The 18972-nt window shown below is 64.6% G+C and overlaps 1 long non-coding RNA gene across 2 annotated transcripts; it reads right to left on the reverse strand.

The window, feature by feature from the left end:
- Positions 1–5887: 5887 nt before the first annotated feature.
- On the reverse strand, positions 5888–18677 carry LOC144254929 (uncharacterized). Of its 2 annotated transcripts, XR_013343640.1 has the most exons (4): positions 18596–18677; positions 16663–16724; positions 8977–9255; positions 5888–6957 (listed from the first exon to the last, which is right to left on the reverse strand). It is a non-coding gene; the product is annotated as an uncharacterized LOC144254929 (long non-coding RNA). The 2 variants fall into 2 exon arrangements; XR_013343639.1 differs by lacking the exon at positions 5888–6957 and having other exon boundaries at positions 8748–9255.
- Positions 18678–18972: the final 295 nt, after the last annotated feature.

Genomic DNA, 18972 nt, shown 5'->3' on the forward strand with positions numbered 1-18972 from the left:
CTCAAGCTCAGTCCCTGGGCACCTCAGTCCCTGGGCACCTTGCGTGTGACGCGTCCCACCACCACTTGCCACAGACCATTGCCAGCCTGGCCTTCTGTCCTCTGTCCTCCTGTCCACCCGGCCCCCTGCTGCCCTGCAGTGTCCCTCTAGCACCGCCTCAGACCTGAGGACTCCAATGCTCTGCTCACCACCATGGTCTGGGCCCATCCACCTTGGCCTGAGCCCTGGTGGCTGTCACCTTTCAGGGCCATTTGCCTATAGGACCCTCTGCCCTCATGGTGGCCAGTGAGGAGCAACCCTCCCGGGCTGGGCCTCTGCTCTGGGGGCAGCCACTGGTGTCTTTGAGAAATGGGGGCTGAGGCGGTCAGGACTGCCTGGGACTCTGGGCAAGCCAAGGCCCCGCAGCCTTGTCAGAGCCTTCAGTGGGCTCCGAGAGAGGACACCGGGCAGCAGTTCTGGTCACCTCTGTCCAGGGACCTTCGGAGTTCAAGGGCTTCTCAGGAGTCTTGCAAGGGACAACGGTCCCACCCCATCCTGGGTTCTTGGGGTCCTAGGGCTGCCTGCGGCTCTCCCACGGGTCCCAGGTGCTGATAACGCCAAGGTCGAGGGTTTGATCCCCTTATGGGCCACCAAATGCCGCAGTCTGGCTGGGCACAATTCAGGAGCCACTTGTCAAAAGAAACGAACTTTATTTTTAGAACCACACACGCCAAACCACACAGCTCCTCAGGAAAAACCTTCAGAGCCCAACTGCCACCACCGGCTTCCCACAAGCCTCTCCACCTCCCCCCTCCTCCTGCTCTTGAGGCCGATTGGCTGGGTCGCATGGGTGGAGCCAAAAAGTCCCCCAATGAGCAGCTCCGTGGTCTGAAAGGGCGGGGAAACAGCCCAATGAGCATCACTGCAGAGGAGCCAATCAGCTGGCAGCTGGAAGTTTGCTGGGGCGGCTGTGAGCCAATCATCAGCTGGCAGCTGGAAGTTTGTTGGGGCCCCTTCGGCTGTGGCTCTCAACATCTCTCTGGTCTCTCCCTCATGGCAGAGCTAGCCTGCTCCACCCCAGGGATGCCAGGGCCCTCCGGCTGGGCCTTTGACAACTCATGGAGGAAAAGGAACGTGTGTCAGGGCCCACCGTGTGCTGTTAGCCAGGGGTCAGGCCTTTGTGGGCGACTTCTCCTTCCTAGGCCAGGTCCTCCTTCCTCCTACCCAGCCTGCCTGTCCTGCAGCCCCCTGACCCTTGCTGAACTTGTTGCCCGGGGATCTGTCAGTAACAGTGTGAACCAGGACTCTGTCTTCAGTCTGGGTTAGGACGGTGGGCACAGAGGGGGTGAGGGACAGAGCACATCTGGGCCAGGGCTCGTACTTCCTGCTGGACGGTTCCTTCTGCCACACCCGGAGGCTACTCTGTTGTGTAGAAGTTTCTGGAGTGAAAGATTCACTGGCCCAGAGTCCTAGCTGTTGGCAGGGCTCCTGGCGCCGGAGCTCAGCCTTCCTTGGCTGGGGCACATGGGCCCTAGGGAAGTGGTGCCTCTGTCTGGGGGTGACCTCAGACCACCTCGACTCTACCAGAGGCCTTGGGGTGCTCCCTAGGCCTCAGGCCCCATGGGGCAGTGGACCATGTGGTGGACCCTTGTGGGTCCCTAGGTTCTGCTGGGACCTCTGCAGACATCGCCCTGGGCTTCCTCACTCCCGATGACTGCCCCCTCCCTGCTAGGAGGGTCCCTGTCTCTGTCGGATCCCCCAGGGCACCTCTGGTGTCCTCTCCTGCGGGGCCTCCTCCCCCTGTGACTGGTCTCAGGGCCTGTCCCTGGCCTCCCTGTGCTTGCTCCTCTTGGAAGGGCCCCCATAGCTCCTCCCACTACCCCCAGCACCAAACTCGGCCCTTCCTCCTTCCTGCTGAAGGCTAGTGCTGTGGGCCTTCTCGCCCCTGCGCCGCCTCCTGCCCCCACCCCTGTCCCTCTCTTCTCCCCATCTTCACCTCTCGGCCACCCCAGCAGCCGCCTGGGCCCTGACACGGCCAGCCTCCCGGTCAGCTGCTCAGCCCCTGGAGCCCAGCTCCTGCCGGGCCCTGGACTCTGGTGGTGCCCACCAGGCCAGGGCAGAAGAAGGGGAGGGGATGTGCAGGGTGGGGGGGGGAGGGACCGCCGCCCTCTGCTTCTTCCAGGAGGCCCAGGAGGTGGCGCTTTCTTCTCAACCAACTCAGACGTGCTGCACCCGGCCCCGGCTGGAGGCAGGCCCAGACGCCGGGTCCTGGGGAGGACAGGAGCTGGGACCAGGCCATCCAGGGCAGCCCCACCACCTCCGCCCAGGTCGGACCTGAGGGCAAAGTCGCTTCCTGTGGGGTGGCCAATCACCTGCCAAGGTGAACCCTCAGGTGCTAAGCAGGAAGGGCCCGGACCTGGCTCAGTTCCTGGGCCCAGGCCTCCCCCTGCTCCTCCTCGAGGCCTCGGGCAGCTGAGCAGGCAGGATGGCTCCAGGACTGCCCCTGCAGGCCATCCTGCCTGCTGTGTGGCCCTGGGACAGTTGCTCCATTGCCCCGAGTCTCTGTTCCCACGTCCCTGGAATGGGCGGGGAAGGCAGCCCCACCAGGGATGGCCCTGAAGACCACGGCCCGTGGCAGACACTTCAGTGTTTACAGCTGTGGCCTGAGCCTTCCTTTCCTGTCCCCAGAGAAGTTGTCCCCCTTAAGAGAGAAACCTGGCTTCCCACTTGGACTCAAGCCTCGGGGGCTCTGGGCCTGGCTCGGCAGCTCAGGAGGCCCTGGGGTCTTGGAGGGGTTGGAGGATCACGGGCACTGGCTGGCAGCGTGTGGATGGTGAACTTGGGCCAGCAGGCAGGGTGGGAAGGCGGCCACAGGGCACCTGGTGGCCCCACGTGTCCTTAGGCTCAGCAGTAGGAGCAGCAGTGGGATTCAAGCCCTTTGAGCAAGCCACACCTGAAGGCCCTCTGCACCCTCCCTGGTGGCAGCACAGCTGGTGCTCCTCCCCATTAAGAGAGAGGGAGGTGGGGCTCAGAGTGAGGCGGTCCCACCACACTGCCCTCGCCTGCACGTGGCCAGCCCTTACCTCTCAGACCCTGCCTGTTCCAGGGGGCAATGTCACAGAGACCAGGCCTCCTAAATGCCATTAGATGGGCACAAGTCTGCCACAGGGTCACAGCCCTGACAGTGGAGGCGAGACCCAGTCCCTGGCCCCCAGCACCTGGGCTCCCAGGCTGCAGCCTTCCCTGTGCCACCCCCTCTGCCGGAAGCCACCCGATCTCCAGGTCTTCAAATGACAGGCCATCCTCGCCCCTCCCCTGCTCCACCTCGCCTGCGTCCCCGGCGTCCTTCCCAGGACGGCCTCCCTTCCTGCTCCCACTGGGCTGCAGGTGTCTGCTGGGGGAGGCGGCTCCCTCCAGCCCCCTTCCCTGGCTTGCTCTTTGTGTGGCTAGTTGGAGGGGAACAGAGGCTTGGGGGGGTGCTGTGGGACAGGGATGGCACTGCCCGCTCACTGGCAGCAAGCAGGGTCTGCACAGGACGTGGCCAAACTTGTCACCTGGGGCTCAGCGTCCTCCCTGTGACTCAGAATGTCACGTCGTGGTGCAGCACAGAGCAGAGGAGAGGGTAGGCGGGGCAGGGCGGGCACAGAACAAACACCTACCTCTCCTCTCTAGGCGGCTCAGACTCGGGCCCCCACAGCCATCCCCAGAGTTGTCCTTGAACCCAAGACTTCTGCAGCCCAGAGTCACCCCCCCCCACACACACTGCTGGGTTGGAGGGTGGGCAGGGCTCACACAGCTGCTACTGCCTCCTGCTGCCACACGGGGTCGCTGTTGGGAAAGGCACTGTTTGGTGGCAGGTGGCCCAGGGGGCTGTGAACCCAGGGTCTCCTGAGGGCCAGGAAGTGTGGGGATGAAGCAGGCCCAGTGGGCTCAGAACTGAAGGAGGGGCTCACCCTCCCAGGGTGAACCCCCTGGAATGGGCACGGCCTTCCTGGGCCCTTCCTCCATAAAAATATCCCCCACTCTAGGTAGGTATGTCTGTATTTTTATTTTTAGGTGGACACAATATCTTTATTTTATATTGATGTGGTGCTGAGGATGGAACCCAGTGTCTCGTGCATGCTAGGCGAGCGCTCTACCTCTGAGCCACAACCCCAGTCCCCCCCAGTGTATTTGTGACTGGAAGAGTAAAGATAAATATATAACCCAGGGAGACACCATGGACAGCCTAAGATCCACTGTCCACTCTGTGGTGCATGTCATACAATAAAAAGCACACACTGGCTTATTATGTTTATATCACATCAATATTCCTTATCTATGGTACATGCTAATATTTTAATGCTTATTTGTCCTTTAGATTTTAAAAGGGGTGGAACTGAACAGTCCTGCGGTCCCTGGTAGGCCTGTTGTGGGGACCCAGCCCCTGCACTGGCCCCAGCCCTCATCCTGGACCACAGCCCCATCCCTTAGTGCCCCCAATGCCAGGTGGGCCTTGGCTCAGCTCTGGGTTGCAGGGTCTGCTGGACAGTCATCCCTCCTGGGGTCCAGGGTCAGAGGTGGCTTCCTTGGAACTTAGGGCCTCTCAAAGGCCCAGCCTGGACATTGCAGAAGCCTGGGGTCTCTGACTTCTAGGAGGAGGATACAGATGTGCTTGGCCAGCCTAGGCTGTGTCCCACATGCTGGGGCCACCTGAGGGGTCCTGGCCTGGCTCTCTTCCCAGGACCAGCTGGTGTGCTCAGGGTCAGACCCATAGGCCTGTCTGGGGAGCTTGGTCTAGGGGCTGGGGCAGGTCCCTGGGTCCTCTAGCACGTAGCACGCAGTACGAACCCAGCTGTCCCCAGGTCCAGGGGCAGGAGCCACCTCCTGAACCACGCAGCCTGGCTCTGACCACCCTCTCACACACACCAGCTGAGCACGAGGCCACCCTCTGAGGTGGCAGCTCTGTGGCCCTGTGTGATGGCTAGGCAGGCCCCTCTCTGCGCCCACGGGAAGGGGAAGCAGGCGTGCTGAGTAGAAGGCTGGCTTGGGCCTGACGCCCCAGAGCTCCCCCTTGCTGCTGGCCAGGCAATGCAGCTGACCAGAGTCCCCTCCCACAGCCCACATGTCCACCTGACATCTTGCAGTCAGCCGAGGCCCAGCACCGGAAGTCAGGAAGGGACACGGGGTGAGCCAGCCGTTGCCTCTTTCAGGAAGCCACCCTGACTTCAGGCCCTCCCCCGGGCGGCCCTGCTGTGGTCCAGCTCTCAAGGGGGGCTGCTTGTGTCGCTGGCTGCGCCCCCAGGCCTTGAGCTCTGCAGGACAGCACCTGGCTGCCCTGTGGTGTAGGTAGCAGGCGGGAAGGTGGCGTCCCCTGGACATTCACGGTCAGCTCGGGCAGGCCTGGCTGCAGGCCCAGAGGTGGGCCCTGAGCAGTGGATGGGGTGGGGACACTGTGATGAACAGGAGAGCTGGGGCGGGAGGCAGGGTGGATGGACACTGGTGCAAGGAAGGGGTCATGGGCAGACAGCAAAGGGAAGGGCAGAGAGCGCCCCAGGACTCAGGCCTGGGGTGGGGGTATGGAGAGACCGACAGGACCAGGGGTTCCAGGGTCCAGTCAGGCACCAGGGCTGAGCTGCTGACCGCGGCTGCGAGGCGCTGCAGGCTGGGTCTCTGTGCTCAGCACGCCTGGCTCAAAGGGGTGTGTGCAGGGTGAAGGATGCACTGGGGCCTGGGGTGCAGGGGGCCCCCAAAGGAACTGGGGTGGGTAGCCAGGAGCTCCAGACAGCTAGCCCCCTGGCCCTGGAGGCTCCCTGCCAGTGACCCCCCAGAACTGTGCCCTCCGCCCCTGGGCTTCTGGAATAAACGGGCCAACTCCAAATCCTGTCAGAACAGCTTTTATTGACGTCCTGGCCCCAGGCAGCCCCCACTGGCCTGCAGACCAGGCCCCCTCAGGGCCTGCGAGCGGGTGGCCCTCCTGGGGGCCACGTGTCTCTGGGCGCCTCAGGGAAGGCAGTAGGTTGTATAGTTATCTTCTGAGGGGCAACATCACTGCCCTGAAACCACACAACCTACTACCTCACCCCGCGGGTGCCCCAGCTCACCCTGCAGGAGGGCCGCCCGCCTCGCCACCCCACGCCCGCCCAGCCTGGCCCGTGACGCGTGGCCACCGGAGCTGGAGGGCCGGGCAGGCGCAGGGCAGGCGCAGGGCAGGAGAGAAGGTGGAAACCGCGCCTCGTCAGGAAAGGCAGTGTGTCTGCTGGCTGGCCTTGGGAGGCCCTGGACTTGGGTCTCACTGTCCACCTCCACGCTGTGCCTGTGGGCACCCCGGTGCTCCGAGAACGCTCCTCTCCGCTCGCTTCCCACTTGGCCGACCCCACCCCAGGGGAGGCCTGACACTGAGGTGGACGGGCTGCCCACCCCAGGTATGTAGTTGGACCGCCTGGGGGTGGCGGGCCAGGCTGACCCTTACTGCCCCCCGACCTAGCCAAGCCTGAGCTGCCAGCCTGCAGCTCTATCAGCTGCCCTATCGACTGGAGCCAGGTGCAGTCCAGACCCTGCCCAGGGAGGCCTGAGCCTGGGCCTGATGTGGGGCCCGAGGGAGGCTGGGCCAGCTGCGCCCAGTGGGCAGCAGCAGCTGTGAGCCCCTCTGCCCTGGACAGGTCACAAAGCATCTCCTTCAATCCCCATTTGTCCCATTTCGGAGGAGGAAACCGAGACTCAGGGGAGGGTGCTGAGGGACCCATCCGAGGCCATGCACGCGGACCCCAGGCCTGCTAGCCCTCCCACTGCCTGGCAGCCACTGCCCCATGCCCCACGGCCCTCCCAGCCAGGGCGGCGTCTGTCCATCGCAGAGATCACAGCCACTTCAGGAAAGACAGTAGATTGTATAGTTAACCCACAGCAGGGCAGAGCCCCAAACTATACAACCTACTACCTCACCCCAAAGGGCGGTCAGTCTTGGCGCCGAGTCGGACTTCGGGTTTCCAAGGGCACCTCCTGTGGAGGGGAAGAGAGCTGGGGAGGGGGTCAGGACCTGCCGTTGAGGGCACAGGTGCCAGCAGAGGCCCCGGACTCTGAGGTCCCCAGCATCACCAGGCACAAGAGGCTTCAGGAGACCAAGTGGAGGGACAGCAGAGCAGAGGGGCAGCCCAGGGGCTCTGGTCACAGGCCACTGGATTGCTGCCTTCCAACAGGAGCAGCCACCCGTCCCCAGGGATTCCTCCTGCGTTGGAGACACTGGGAGGAAGGGGTCACTTGCCAAACGCCAAGTGTCCAAGGGTGCTCGGCGGCTCTGCCTGGCCAAGACCCATTCCCACATACGGCCTGGACTGCTTCCTGCTGTCACCAACCGTGTTCATGATCCAGGGCCTCGGGCTGGGCAGTGCCCAGGCCGGCACCTCCCCTGGACAGGTAGGGAGCCCTTGTCTTACCCAGAGCTTCCAAAGACAGCCTCGAATACACTGACCACGGCCACCAGTGTGGCCGTCACCTTCCGGGGGACCCCGTGGGGAGGCTGTGAACAGTACTTCTGCTAACCCTTCTCACAGGAGAGGAGGCTGAGGCCTGGAGGTCGTGTGACTCTCTAAGGTCACACAGCTCCTGGTGACAGAGCCCCTGGAACATTCTGCTTTCTACCTAGTGAGGTGGCACTACGGCTCTGAGCTCCCTGATGTCCACGCAGTCTTGAAAACTGCCTCAGACCTCCTTCAGGCCCCTCCTGACAGGCTGCCTCCTCCAGGCAGGCACCAGGCTATGCCACCCCGTCGTCACAGCCCTGGTGGGGCTGGGACCACCCACCCCACTTCACAGTGAGGCAGCTGAGGCTCAGAGGGGAGGGTCTCTGGCCCCAGATGACAGACCTCAGGGGCAGGCAGGCTGCTTGCTGTCCTCAGCCACTGCTCTCTGGGTGGGCCCCTGACACTGTGCAGCTCCCCACCCCAGGAGGACCCCAGAACAAGTCCCAGGTGCCCATCACAAAAACAGCACTGGGCCTCAGGTCCAGCGCTCTCCCTCCCACGGGGCGCAGCCAGGAGGGCCCCATGAGGTGACATCTAGCCGTGGTGGCAGACACCCATGTTCCTCAAGGCCCCGGAAGGAAGTGTGCACAGAAGCTGTTCCCCCGGCCTCAAGCTTACACCCCTGGGCTGGCAGACAGGGACAAGGTCCCGGAGATTCTCCTGGGGTGGCTGACGGTCCACTGGTGAGCAGTCTAAGCAGGAAGTCTGGGGGCATCTTGGCACTGCCCAGCCACCAGGAAAGGAACCTGGCTGTGGTCAGCCTTGTCACCAGGGAGGACACTGGCTCCCAGCCCAGGGCCCCACTTGGATGTCTGAGAGGGACTAGAGGTCCCATCAACCGCCTCCATCTGGACCCCACGGAAGTGGCTCAGGAGGTGGAGGCTGGCCTGGCCTTGGGCTCTCTCTGGGACTTCTGAGCCTCTGCCGCTGAGGATTTGCAGCAGGACTCCAGGCCGAGGAGCTGGCTGAGAACCTGGCCGCCTGCTGCCCAGGGAGTCCGGCACAGACCCTGGGTGCTGTGATGTTTCCAGCACTTTCTAGGCCACATTCTGTTTTGCAGTACTGGGGAGGGAACCCAGGGTGCTCTACCACTGAGCTGCACCCCGAGCCCTTTTTATTTTTTTGAGACAGGGTTTCAGGCTGGCCTTGAACTTGCAATCCTACTGGCTCAGCCTCCTAAGAAGCTGGGATTACAGGTGTGGCCATGGCGCCCAGGTGGGCTGCTCTTAATGAACAAGCAGAGCTGGACACACGTGTGCGTGGGCCCCTCACAGACCCAGAGCCTGCTCCTGGCCTGCACCCGCCTGCCCCCGGGGGCCTGGGCTCATGCAGACCCTGCAGCGCTCACCATGCACAGCCGTGAGACGGTGGGGGACAGAGACAGACCCCTGGCCCACCCTGGCCACAAGTCCTCTCCCCTGGACCCCGGCCCAGCCAGGCAGCAGACGGGACTCAGTTTCCCTCAGTGGCATTTCTTCTCGCTCCAGGTGAGACTCACCTGTGTGGCATCCCAGGTTGGCCGACAAGTCAGGAGAGGTGACTGGAGAGTATCGGGGTCACACTGGAGGGCTGAGTGGTGGAAGGGCAGAGAGGGGGGCTACCTCAGCACCTTCTGTCCCCAGGGCTCTCGAGGCTGGGCAAGCCTGCGGAGGGACAGGTGCACACAACCCCAAGCTGGGAACAGTGAGTCCTCAGGGTGTGACGGAGGCGGAGCCGAGGGTCCCTCTTCCACGTGGACGCTCTGCAGCATCTGGTCTGACGGGGAGCCAGGAAGGACCTGCAGAGACCAACAGGGTCCAAGGTCACCGTGTCACGTGCATCACGGGAAGATGACGTGGGTCAGCTGAGGAGTCCACTCCACCAGAGGCAAGAAGACAGGGGAGGTGCCGTTTGGGCCAAGGTTTGGCAGGGGGACGAGGACCCCACGCAGAGGCCTGAGTCGGGGGCAGGGAGAGAAGAGCAGGAGCGTCTGACCCCGGCCTCCCGCAGCAGAACCTCGGTGGCTGCCGACTTTCCTAAGCAGGTGGTCGGAGGCCCCTCGCTGGGAGCAAGGCCAGCTGTGGACAGCAGCAGCTGCCTGGGAGCCACCCTCGGCCTCCTTGGTGGCAGAAACAAGTGGCAGGCGTCAGCCTCTGGGGGGGTGGCCTCCCCTGGCCGCCTCCTTGAGTGTCACCTCACGGACACCTCAGCTAGCTGTCCCTCACCTAATGGCACTGCCCACCTGCAGGCCAGGATCAGATGGTCTTCATGGCCAGCCCTGCCCTGGACAATGCTGGGTCAGAGGTGACCAAGTCCCAGCCCTGTCCTCGAACAGCCAGGGCCGGGCAGCCAGTGCTCCTGGGCCGGGGGCAGAGACCGGGAGCAAGGCCTGTGGAGGGAGGAACTGCCATCCCACCCCTCTGCCCACGCCGGCCAAAGTGCCCTCACAGGGCCAGTCGGGGTGGGAGGACGCTGAGACAAACCCCAGCAGGAAGGGACATGGGTAGCCCTGGGAGAGGCCTGGGCAGCTGGGGGCTGCAGGCCTGAGCCCCGTGTGCTGGGTGCCCACTGCGGCCCGACGTGGGCCAGCCTGGAGACCTCAAGCCAGGTGGCCTCTCTGAGCCTGGGTGTCCCCGGCCCATGGTGACAGCAAGACTAGGCCATTTGGTGACTGAGGGTGCAGGGAGGATGTGGAGGTACTCCTCTCCTTGAGCGCCAGCCTGCCTGCATTCCCCGACGGCCAGGCCGCCCGTCATGACCCACATCCCCCCATGAGCCTCTGCTCCTTCCCACCAGGCACCACCAGCTCGGGCTCCCCTCCCTGCCCTGGACAGGCCTCCCTGCCTCCGGGCCTTTGCCCTGGCCTGTCCCTCTGCCAGGAGCTCCTGCCCCTTCCCACCAGGAGCAGTGCTGCTCGGTGGGCTCTGGGCCTGCCCTTGCCTCCTGGGCTGCAGTCCCGAGGCCGACAGACAGGGCCTCCATGGACGCACTCTTCTCCTACAGAACCCTGCTGTGCTCTGAAGCCAGGCACAGACACCGTGGCCCCAGAGGGCTCCCTGCCCTGCTCTGCCCCACCTAGGGGGCTCACCCAGGGTCCAGGGTCCTCAGCCAACCACACAGTTTGGGACAGGGGCAGGGCCTTCACTGCTGGGTCTGAGACCTATTGCTGGAGCCATTTCTGAATGAGTGGGGGAAAGACCTGCTTCCATGCCTGGGGCCGGGGCTGGGATCTGCTGGGCCTACCTGCCCAACCTGAGTGTGACCATGGGCTTCGGGCCTTGAGGGGCCACAGAGACTTCCGCTTTGTCAGGAGGACACCAGGGAATGGCCTGAGACAGACCAAGGGGTCCTTCCCTGCCAGCCTGGGCGCGGGCCTGGAGGGATGGGCGTGAATAGCACCCCTCGGGAGAAGCCGCCCGGAGCCAGCGTCAGCAGACGTCCTGCCGTCTGCCAGCTCCCAGCTCCGGCTCCCGGCCCTGCCCTGGCCTGCAGCGTCTGGCCATGGGCAGGGTGCCGGGCGGGCTGGGAGGGGGAGGAGCCACACTGGCTGGGACAGGTGCGCCGGAGGCCTCCGTGGGCAGGTGGCCCTTTCAGGGCTGAGCGGACGTCTGGAGCGAATGAGGCAGACAGACGGTGTCACCCTGAAGTCACCTCGGGCTTGGCTCAGGGCCACTCGGAGCAGACCCGACCCCCCTCCGGCAACCCCCCCCTCAGCCGCCCTGATTAGGTTTCTCCCATAAGGCGGCCAGTGTCTGCTCAGCTAGCCGCTCCAACAAAGGGTCTGGGGAGGAGCCGGGAGGGGCGGCTGGGGGTCAGGCGGGGGCCGGTCTCCCCACAAACGTGGCCCACAAAGTTACCAAGTCAGCACACCCCACAGCTCTGCCACTCTGGCAGGCCGGGGAGGGCCCAGAGGTGGCCCCACCCACTGTGCGCCGGTCAGGCCTGGGACTCGGGCGAGGGAGAACTTTAAAGGGTCAAAACTCAGCCCCCAGCCACATCTTCTTGTGAAATCTGCAAAACAATCAATAATGCAAACAGGTCCGTGGCATAAAAATACCCGATTTAAATAAAGCTGGGCCAGGCACGCTGGCCTGGCCTCTGGCCTGGGCCGCCAAACAGCTGGACTGTCCTGCCAGGGCTGTGTGCAGGGGCCAGCAGCCTCGGGCCCCCAGGCACTCACCACAGGGCCACAGTGGCCAACATCTGGACTTCTTCGTCCCCAGATTTCCCTGGCCCTGAGCACCCAGCGCAGGCAGAGGAGGGTGGCACCTCCTGGTGGAGCCCCTGCCGGGCACCCTGAGTCAGACCCGAGGCCTGCCCTCCTCGTGCGGCCGTCTGCAGCCCAGCCTGGTTCTCCTCAGGCCCTGCCCGCCCGGCGGCCCTTCTCTGGGGAGCTCCTCCTGCCAGGGGAGCCTGGGCGGCTGACCTTCAGGAGGCTCCAGGCCTGCTGTGGTGCGTGGACAGCGATGGGCTGGGCAGCTGGGCGGCGGAGGGCTGCCATCGTTCTGTCTTCAGCTGGTCTCCCTGGAGGGAGGACCTGTGCCACCTTCCCTTTGGGGTGACAGAACGTTCCATCTGGGAACTGCAGAAGTGGAGCCTGGGAAGGGCTTGGGGGGACCCCAGCCCAGCCTTACAGGACGTGGGGTGCTGCCCACAGGCGGGGTGCCATCCTTTGGGCACTTTTCAGCATCCTCCCTACTTTGCAGGGGAGCTTCCGCCGACTTCTGAGGGCCTTCTTGTGAATGGTCGCAGGCAAGCAGGGACGGGGCCTGCTCCCTTCCACCCTGGGAGAACCAGGCCTTGCAGGCACCATGGCACACGCCCGTCATCCAGCCGCTGGAGGGGCTGAGACAAGAGGGTCACAAGTTCAAGGCCAGCCTCATTAACTGACAGAGGCCCTAAGCAATTTAGTGAGGCCTTAGTGAACAGGGCCAGGGACGCCGCCCCTCGGGGGCCAACCTCCCCTGGGGTGAACCCCCAGTACCCATGCTCCCCCCGCCACGTCCCCCCCCCCACCACCCCCCCCCCCCCGCCACGTCCCCGCCCAACGTGCTGCTTCTGGTCGGCCGGGTCTGGGGAAGTCACAGGATCAACACACTAGAGCCAGGAGCAGGCCCCGAGGACGTGCCTGCTGGCTGAGGTTGCTGGACACACGAGCTGGACAGGGACAGGGGAGGCTGTGGAAGCTGGTGGCTGGGGACAGCTCGCCCCACTTGGCTCATTCTAGAACCTCAGCAGCCCAGGGCTTGCCTCCTCCAGGAAGCCCCAAGCCTGTTTCCCCAAGGATGGGCAGAGCCTGGCCCAGGCCAACAGCCCGACTGACCACTGCAGGACCGCAGCATTGGGAAGTGTGTCTGACCAGGGAGCCCCCAGGTCCTCGGCCAGGTCAGCAGTATGAAGGGGCAGGTGGGGCCCAGAGGGTACTCTTCCCTCCCTGCTGGATCCTGAAGCAAACCTGCCCCAGCTGCCAACGCCTGGGGCCCTCCACGGCAAACACGGCTTCTAGAACCATCTTCCCAGCCCACCACTGCCGAGGACTCCCTCTGTGGCGTGGCCTCAGGGACCCGCTCTTGGGCTCTGGTCTGCGGCCTGCCTCTGGGTGGCGAGGGGCTGGCAGGACTGGGTGAGGGGCCAGGCCTCCCAGCCTCCCTGCCAAGCGGCTGTGCCAAGCCTGGGGTGGCCATGGCCAAGGCCGGGCAGGCGGGGCTGGTGCTGGGCTCTGTCCAGGCCACGAGGGCAGGCAGTGAGCAGGGGTCTCCCTCCCTCCCTTCTCCCCTCCCAAGGACACTGCCCGCCGCAGTTACAAAATGTCGGAGGGCCGTGGCGGCCATTTTGTGGAGCCCTTGGAAGACAAAGGCAGCCAAAGCCCAGGGGCGGGGTGGTGGGCAGGGGAGGAGCGTCACTCCGGAAACTGCTCTGGGTGGCCTGGCCAGAGGGAGTGGGGCAGGCAGGCCCTTTCTGGAACCTTCATCCTGCCCAAGACCCTGGTCATCCAGGGTTTCCAACGGCTTGTCACTCCCTTCAAGAGGCTCTGGGTGATCCTGGGGTCAGGGCACCTGCCCAAGAGCTTGCCCACCTCACAGTGGAGGCCCCCCAACAAGGGCAGTGAGGCCTCGCCAGCCTGTGCTCCTGGACTAGAAGTCCTCCTCTGCCCAGACTCAGAGGACAGGTCCTCGCTGGCCTAGGCAGAGCCCGCCCCTGTGCTGGCCTGCATCCCAGGGCCACCTGGGCCAAGCAGTAACGTCCCCCTGATCCCAGTGGACCCTGGAGCAGCCAGCAGGGCTGAGGTGCCAGAAGTGGTCCAGTTGCCACAGTGGCCATCCACGGGTGCCGGAAGGGCCCCCTCCCACCTCCTGTGGCTCCAGCCCCAGGGTGCGTCGGAGGCCTGTCCATGTGGTGGGGTCCACTGTGCCCAGCACGCCCCACACCAGCAGCTTCCCAAGTAACCACCCACCACTACTCTGTCCCCTCCTCTGGCCTCCGGTCAAGAAGCCCTCTGCTTCCAAAAACACCAGTGTGACGCCCACCCCGGGCAGAGCCCGGCAGACGTGGGCGCTCAGTGAGGACCACAGACCGCCCCAGGGATAAAGCCCGGGGTCCGTCCTCCTGCCCCTGCCTCTTCACCTCTGGTCTCCATGTGTCTCCACATCTTACTTAGAACCCCAAATGGAAAGTCGAGTCAGCTCGAGGGACTGCGGTCCAGCCCCCTGACCACCCACTCATGGCCCGTGAGGGTGAAAACCTGGGATGGAGAGCAACCCCACCTCACAGGCAAGCAGACGAGGACAGCACCAGGACCCTCAGAGGGTGACCAGGCCAGGGGCGGGCACCACTCACACACCTAGGACCTGGGCCTCTGTCGGGGACCCCAGGGCAGAGCCTGGGGCAGAGAGCAGGAGTGGAGTTGGAAGGAGACCAGCTTCATCCCGTTTTTCTTCTTCAATCCTGGGGATGGAACCCAGGGCCACTGAGCCACTGAGCCACATCCCAGCCCTGGCTTAGATTCTACTTAGAGACAGGGTCTCGCCGAGTTGCTCAGGGCCTCGCTGAGTTGCTGAGGCTGGCTTTGAACTCGCAGTCCTCCTGCCTCAGCCTCCTGAGCTGCTGGGATGACAGGCTGGTGTCACCACAGCTGGACCCACTCCATTCTTACAGGTGTGGTTGCCATGGTGACAAGGTACGAGGGCAGGTGGCACCAGGCCACAAAAAGTGCAACCACAGCTGTCCTGAAACCTCCCAGGCAGGACAGCACAGTGGCCTCCAGAGTCCACTGAGGAGGTCTCCCGGGCACCCCTCTTCAGTGGGGGTGGGTGGGCCTCAGAGCCTCGGGCTCCTGGGTTCAAATCCCGCCCCTGGGGATCGGGCAAGTGTGAGCTTCCCACCCAACACACCGGGCACTGAGCGATGCCCACCTGCCCGAGGCCAAGTAGCCACCGGGAGGGCCAGACCCTTCTGAGCAGGGGACTCCACGAGGCCCACATCAAAGAGGGCCCCTGTCCCGTCCCCAGGTGCATGTCTCCAAGGGCACCTTGCCCACCCTGCCTGGTGGCCTCCGCTCTGGCCCAGGAAGGCCAGTGAGCAGGGCGGGGGACCCCTGGTGGGTGCTGGAGGGAGGCTCTGCTCCTAGGGGTTCCGCCGGGAGCCGGGGCAGGGGCAGGTGTCCTGGGGGCACCCGCGGAGCACCTGGCTACTTCCTGTTGGAGCAAAACCCTGCTCCCCCCAGCCCGCCCTGGGCACCTGAGGCGGCAGCCCCCCTGTACCCTCAGGTGTGAAGATCTGTGGTCTGCTGCTGGGGCCCCCCAGTGTGGCTCTCCAGGGTGGGTCCAGCTGGGTGTCAGGCCCACCCCCTGGGCCCCAAGCCTCAGTGTCCCAAGACCCACATCTGCCTCTCATGCACAGGAGGCCGGGAGGCTGGGGAACCAGGGACGGGGACAACTCCTACAGAAAACCAGCCAGCACCGGGACTGGGTGGCCCCGTGGCCGTGGCCCTGCTTCCTCCCCCTCCACTATGAGTAGGCCCGGGGTCAACACTGGGGCGTGGTGGGACACAGCAGCCGGGGCGCGAGGGACAGGAGGGACAGCAAAGGGAGCCTTGGGTGGGGGACCAGGCCCAGAGCTGTCTGCCCCAGCTCTCCCCGCCCTGGCCAGTCTGGGCAGCCTTCAGGAGAGCGATTTCCAGCCAGTCGCGGTCCCTCGCACCTCCCACGGCTCCTCTCACCCACACTGGTGTCCCAAGTCCCCAGGGCTGCTCCCCGCCTCCTGAGCCTTGGCCTCTGAAGGACAGGCAGGGACAGTGAGTCCACCTTGAGGGCGTCAAGGCCAATGCAGAGGTGTCCTCAGCCAGCAGGAGCTGGTGCCCCCAGGGGAGGGGGAGAGGCCCCCCGCACCCTCCACACAGCAGGCCCCCTCCCTGCATCCTGCCCCTCAGGCTGCCCCTGGTGGCCTGGCCCTGCTCCGACACACAGGCCTGGGGCGGCAAGCCCGCCTCGTGAGCTCACAGAGGCCCAGAGGGCACCGGGGTCCTGGCCCAGGTGGACTGCTCCAGCTCGTGTGGGGCAGCCTGGCACCCTCCCCATAGCCCCCAGGAGACGCAGTGGAAGGACACGGTCCTGTGGGGCGTGAGGAGGCCAGCCCTGGCTGACCCACGTGGTTCCACCGGTTCCCCTGAGGCTGGATCCTCCCAGCAGGCCTAGGGCTGGCCCCTGTGGGCTGGCTCCCCAAGGGAGGGGCTGGCGTGGGCACAACCAGGGCAGCCTCTCAGCACGGCAGGTTCCCAGTCTCAGCCACTAGGCAGCCAAGTGGCAGGGGGACCTTAGCCCACTGAGTCCTGAGCAACACTGCAGAAAGGCCAACTGCCCTGTGGTCACCGGCCCCAGGCTACCCTGGCCATTACAGAGCCCTCAGAGTGGCCAGGGCTGAGAAGATGGTCCTAGTCCAAGGTCCTGGGTGAAACTTGGGAAAGCCCTCAAAGTCCTGGAGACCCTGGTCCCTCAGCTACGGAGAGGGTGGCAAGGGGAAGGAGCCGGGCAGGAGCCCGCAGTGAGACCCTGCCACGGGCGAGAAGGCCCGCCCTCGGCATCCCTGCAGGCCCGTGAGGCTGCAGGCACATGTGTCACAGAGGTGTCCAGTGTCAGGACTGCCCAGATAAAGGCAGTGGTGTGGAGGGGACCCTGATTTCCATCAACATTCAAAGTCCTGCACTGACCTGAGGTGGACAGGTGGACAGCCTCGGGCTTCACCTGGAAGGGTCAGAAGAGGGGCTGAGACCTGGAAAGGAAGAGACGTGGGATGAGTCTTGGGGCAGCCCAGAGTGTGCGACCTCCCTGCTGCGCACCCTGCGCCTGGCCCTCTCTGCCCTAAGCCCACGAGGCCCGGCACGGCTCAGGAGCCACCGTGTCTACATGACTTTGGCCAAACAGGGACTCAAACATGGGTTCCTGGGTCCACTCCTTCCTGAGATGCACCAGTCAGCAGCAGGGTGCAGCTGCAAGGATGTGAATTTGGGGACCAAAGAGATGCAAGTTCACAGTCAGGCCGAGCCAAAGCCTGCGTGGCCCTCTGTGTAGGTCCTAGGGTTGGGAGCTGAGCCTGAGCTGCCCCAGCTGGATCTTCTTTCCTGCCGGGGCTGGATCTGTGGGACTCTGGAGCTGGCCTCTGGAGCTCGGCACCGGCCAGCTCCCTCTCGACACCACCATGATGTCAGTCCTCCCCAAATGTCACTGACAACAAGGAATGTCTTTCTCTCTTTGCTTTGGCTGTTAGGAAGCTCAGAGCTGAACTCCACCAACGGGGAGGTTTCTAGGCCTTCCTTCAGTTTTCCCTGGGGCCCGATGTCCTCTGTTGTCCACTGTCTTCCTACCCTGTCCATGTTGTTCCAACTGTCCAGCAAGAACCCCTCCACTCCCTTCCTCCCGTGTGACTGGTGCAGGCGGGGTGGGTAGGCTTCAGCTCTGCAAGAGGTGGGGGAGGCCTGGCTAGCTTGGAGCGGGGCTGGGCGCTGGCCTGGCCACAGCTGGTCCCTTCTCTCCTCCTCTGGAGGGAGATGGAGAGGGCCAGACTCCCTCTTCACAAAGGAGAAATCAGAATCCCAGGGAAGGGCCGTGACCCCTCAAGACCCCAGAGCAGCAAGTGGGCGGGGAACAGGACCAGGGGGTCTGACCGTGGTGCTGTGGCTTAGGCCCCTCCTGCAGGCCAGCCACCACCATGGGTCCCTGGGGCTCACGGTGCCAAGCCTGGGTCTGGGCGGCCGTAAGGACAGACTGCGCGGAGCTCTCTCCGGGAGCGGGGGGCCTGCCCGAGAACCCTGAGCTCTTCAACTGGCCAACACAGGCCCTCAGCAGGCGGCTCCCCTGCCCTGTCCAGGTGACATGCAGTGGACCCAGGGCCACCGAGGGGAGCCACCCAGGTCCTGAGTCCTCCGAGGGGTGACCACTTCCCATCTGGCCACCATCCTGCGTCCTCGCTGGCTAGGGGACTTCCACACCCCTCTCCTCCCAAAGCCGTGCTCCTGAAGCAGGCTGGACAGCTAGGGACCAAGACCTGCTGAGGTCAGCTGAGAGGGGAGGCCAGGAGAGAGCCAGGGCCGGCCAAATGTCTGGGTGGCTTTCCGTGAGTCATGAACGCCCGACGCCTCTTGGTGCCGACTGCAGGGACCGTGTGGCGCCCTGGGCTTCTGCACTGAGGTCACAGACACTTGGCTGGCACCCCCAGAGCTCTACAGGAGGGGAACCTGGGGCTCGGGTCGCAGGACCCTGGGAGGTGGGCGGGGTGAGTCTGGCTGCAGGGGGTGGTCACACAGGACAGCTCAGTAGAGCCAGCACCAACAACCCGGCCTCCCTGTCCTCCCAGGCCCATGTCCCTGCCCGATTCCCTCTGCTTCAAGGAGGCAGGCTGGGCATCACAGGCCACAGGACGGACACGCAGCAGGCCAGGGTGTCCTTGCACTGTCCCCTCACTCCTGTCCTGGGGGGACGTCCCCTCACCTGCTGGGAACTCTGGCAGGTGGGCCTGGTTGCAAGGGGGGGCTGCAAGGGCAGGGCTGGGGCTGGAGTCCCTTCTCTACCAGGGCGCCCACTCCTGGGCAGCTTCTAGCCAGAGTACGCCCCTCCCCGCCCGGCCTGGGGCCAAGATGCAGCTACCTGGGCCACGAGGGGCTGGACGGTCTTCCACGGCCCTCGGTGGGCTCCCGACCTCCGGGGCGGTATTCCTGGACAGGCCACGTTCTGTAAGACACAAGGAGACCAGGGGTCAGCTTGGCAGGTCTGGTGGCTCAAGACAAGATTGGGGCAGGGTCAGCTGGGGGTCCTGTCCCCCCTCAGTCACCCCCTCTGCTGTGACTGTGCAGAGGCCCAGCGATCAGGAGCTCGGCAGGGAGGACTCCACGGAAAGCCCTGCTGGACCTGTCCTTGGCCTGCCTGACCCACACTCCACAGCAAACCCCAGAAACTGGCCCCTGGAAGCCCAGCCATGGACCCGTAGGCCCTCCTGGCCTCAGAGGAAGGGGTGGACTGGTCTG

Source organism: Urocitellus parryii, chromosome 5 (genome assembly GCF_045843805.1).
Source record: "Urocitellus parryii isolate mUroPar1 chromosome 5, mUroPar1.hap1, whole genome shotgun sequence".
NCBI classification, from domain to species: Eukaryota; Metazoa; Chordata; class Mammalia; order Rodentia; family Sciuridae; genus Urocitellus; species Urocitellus parryii.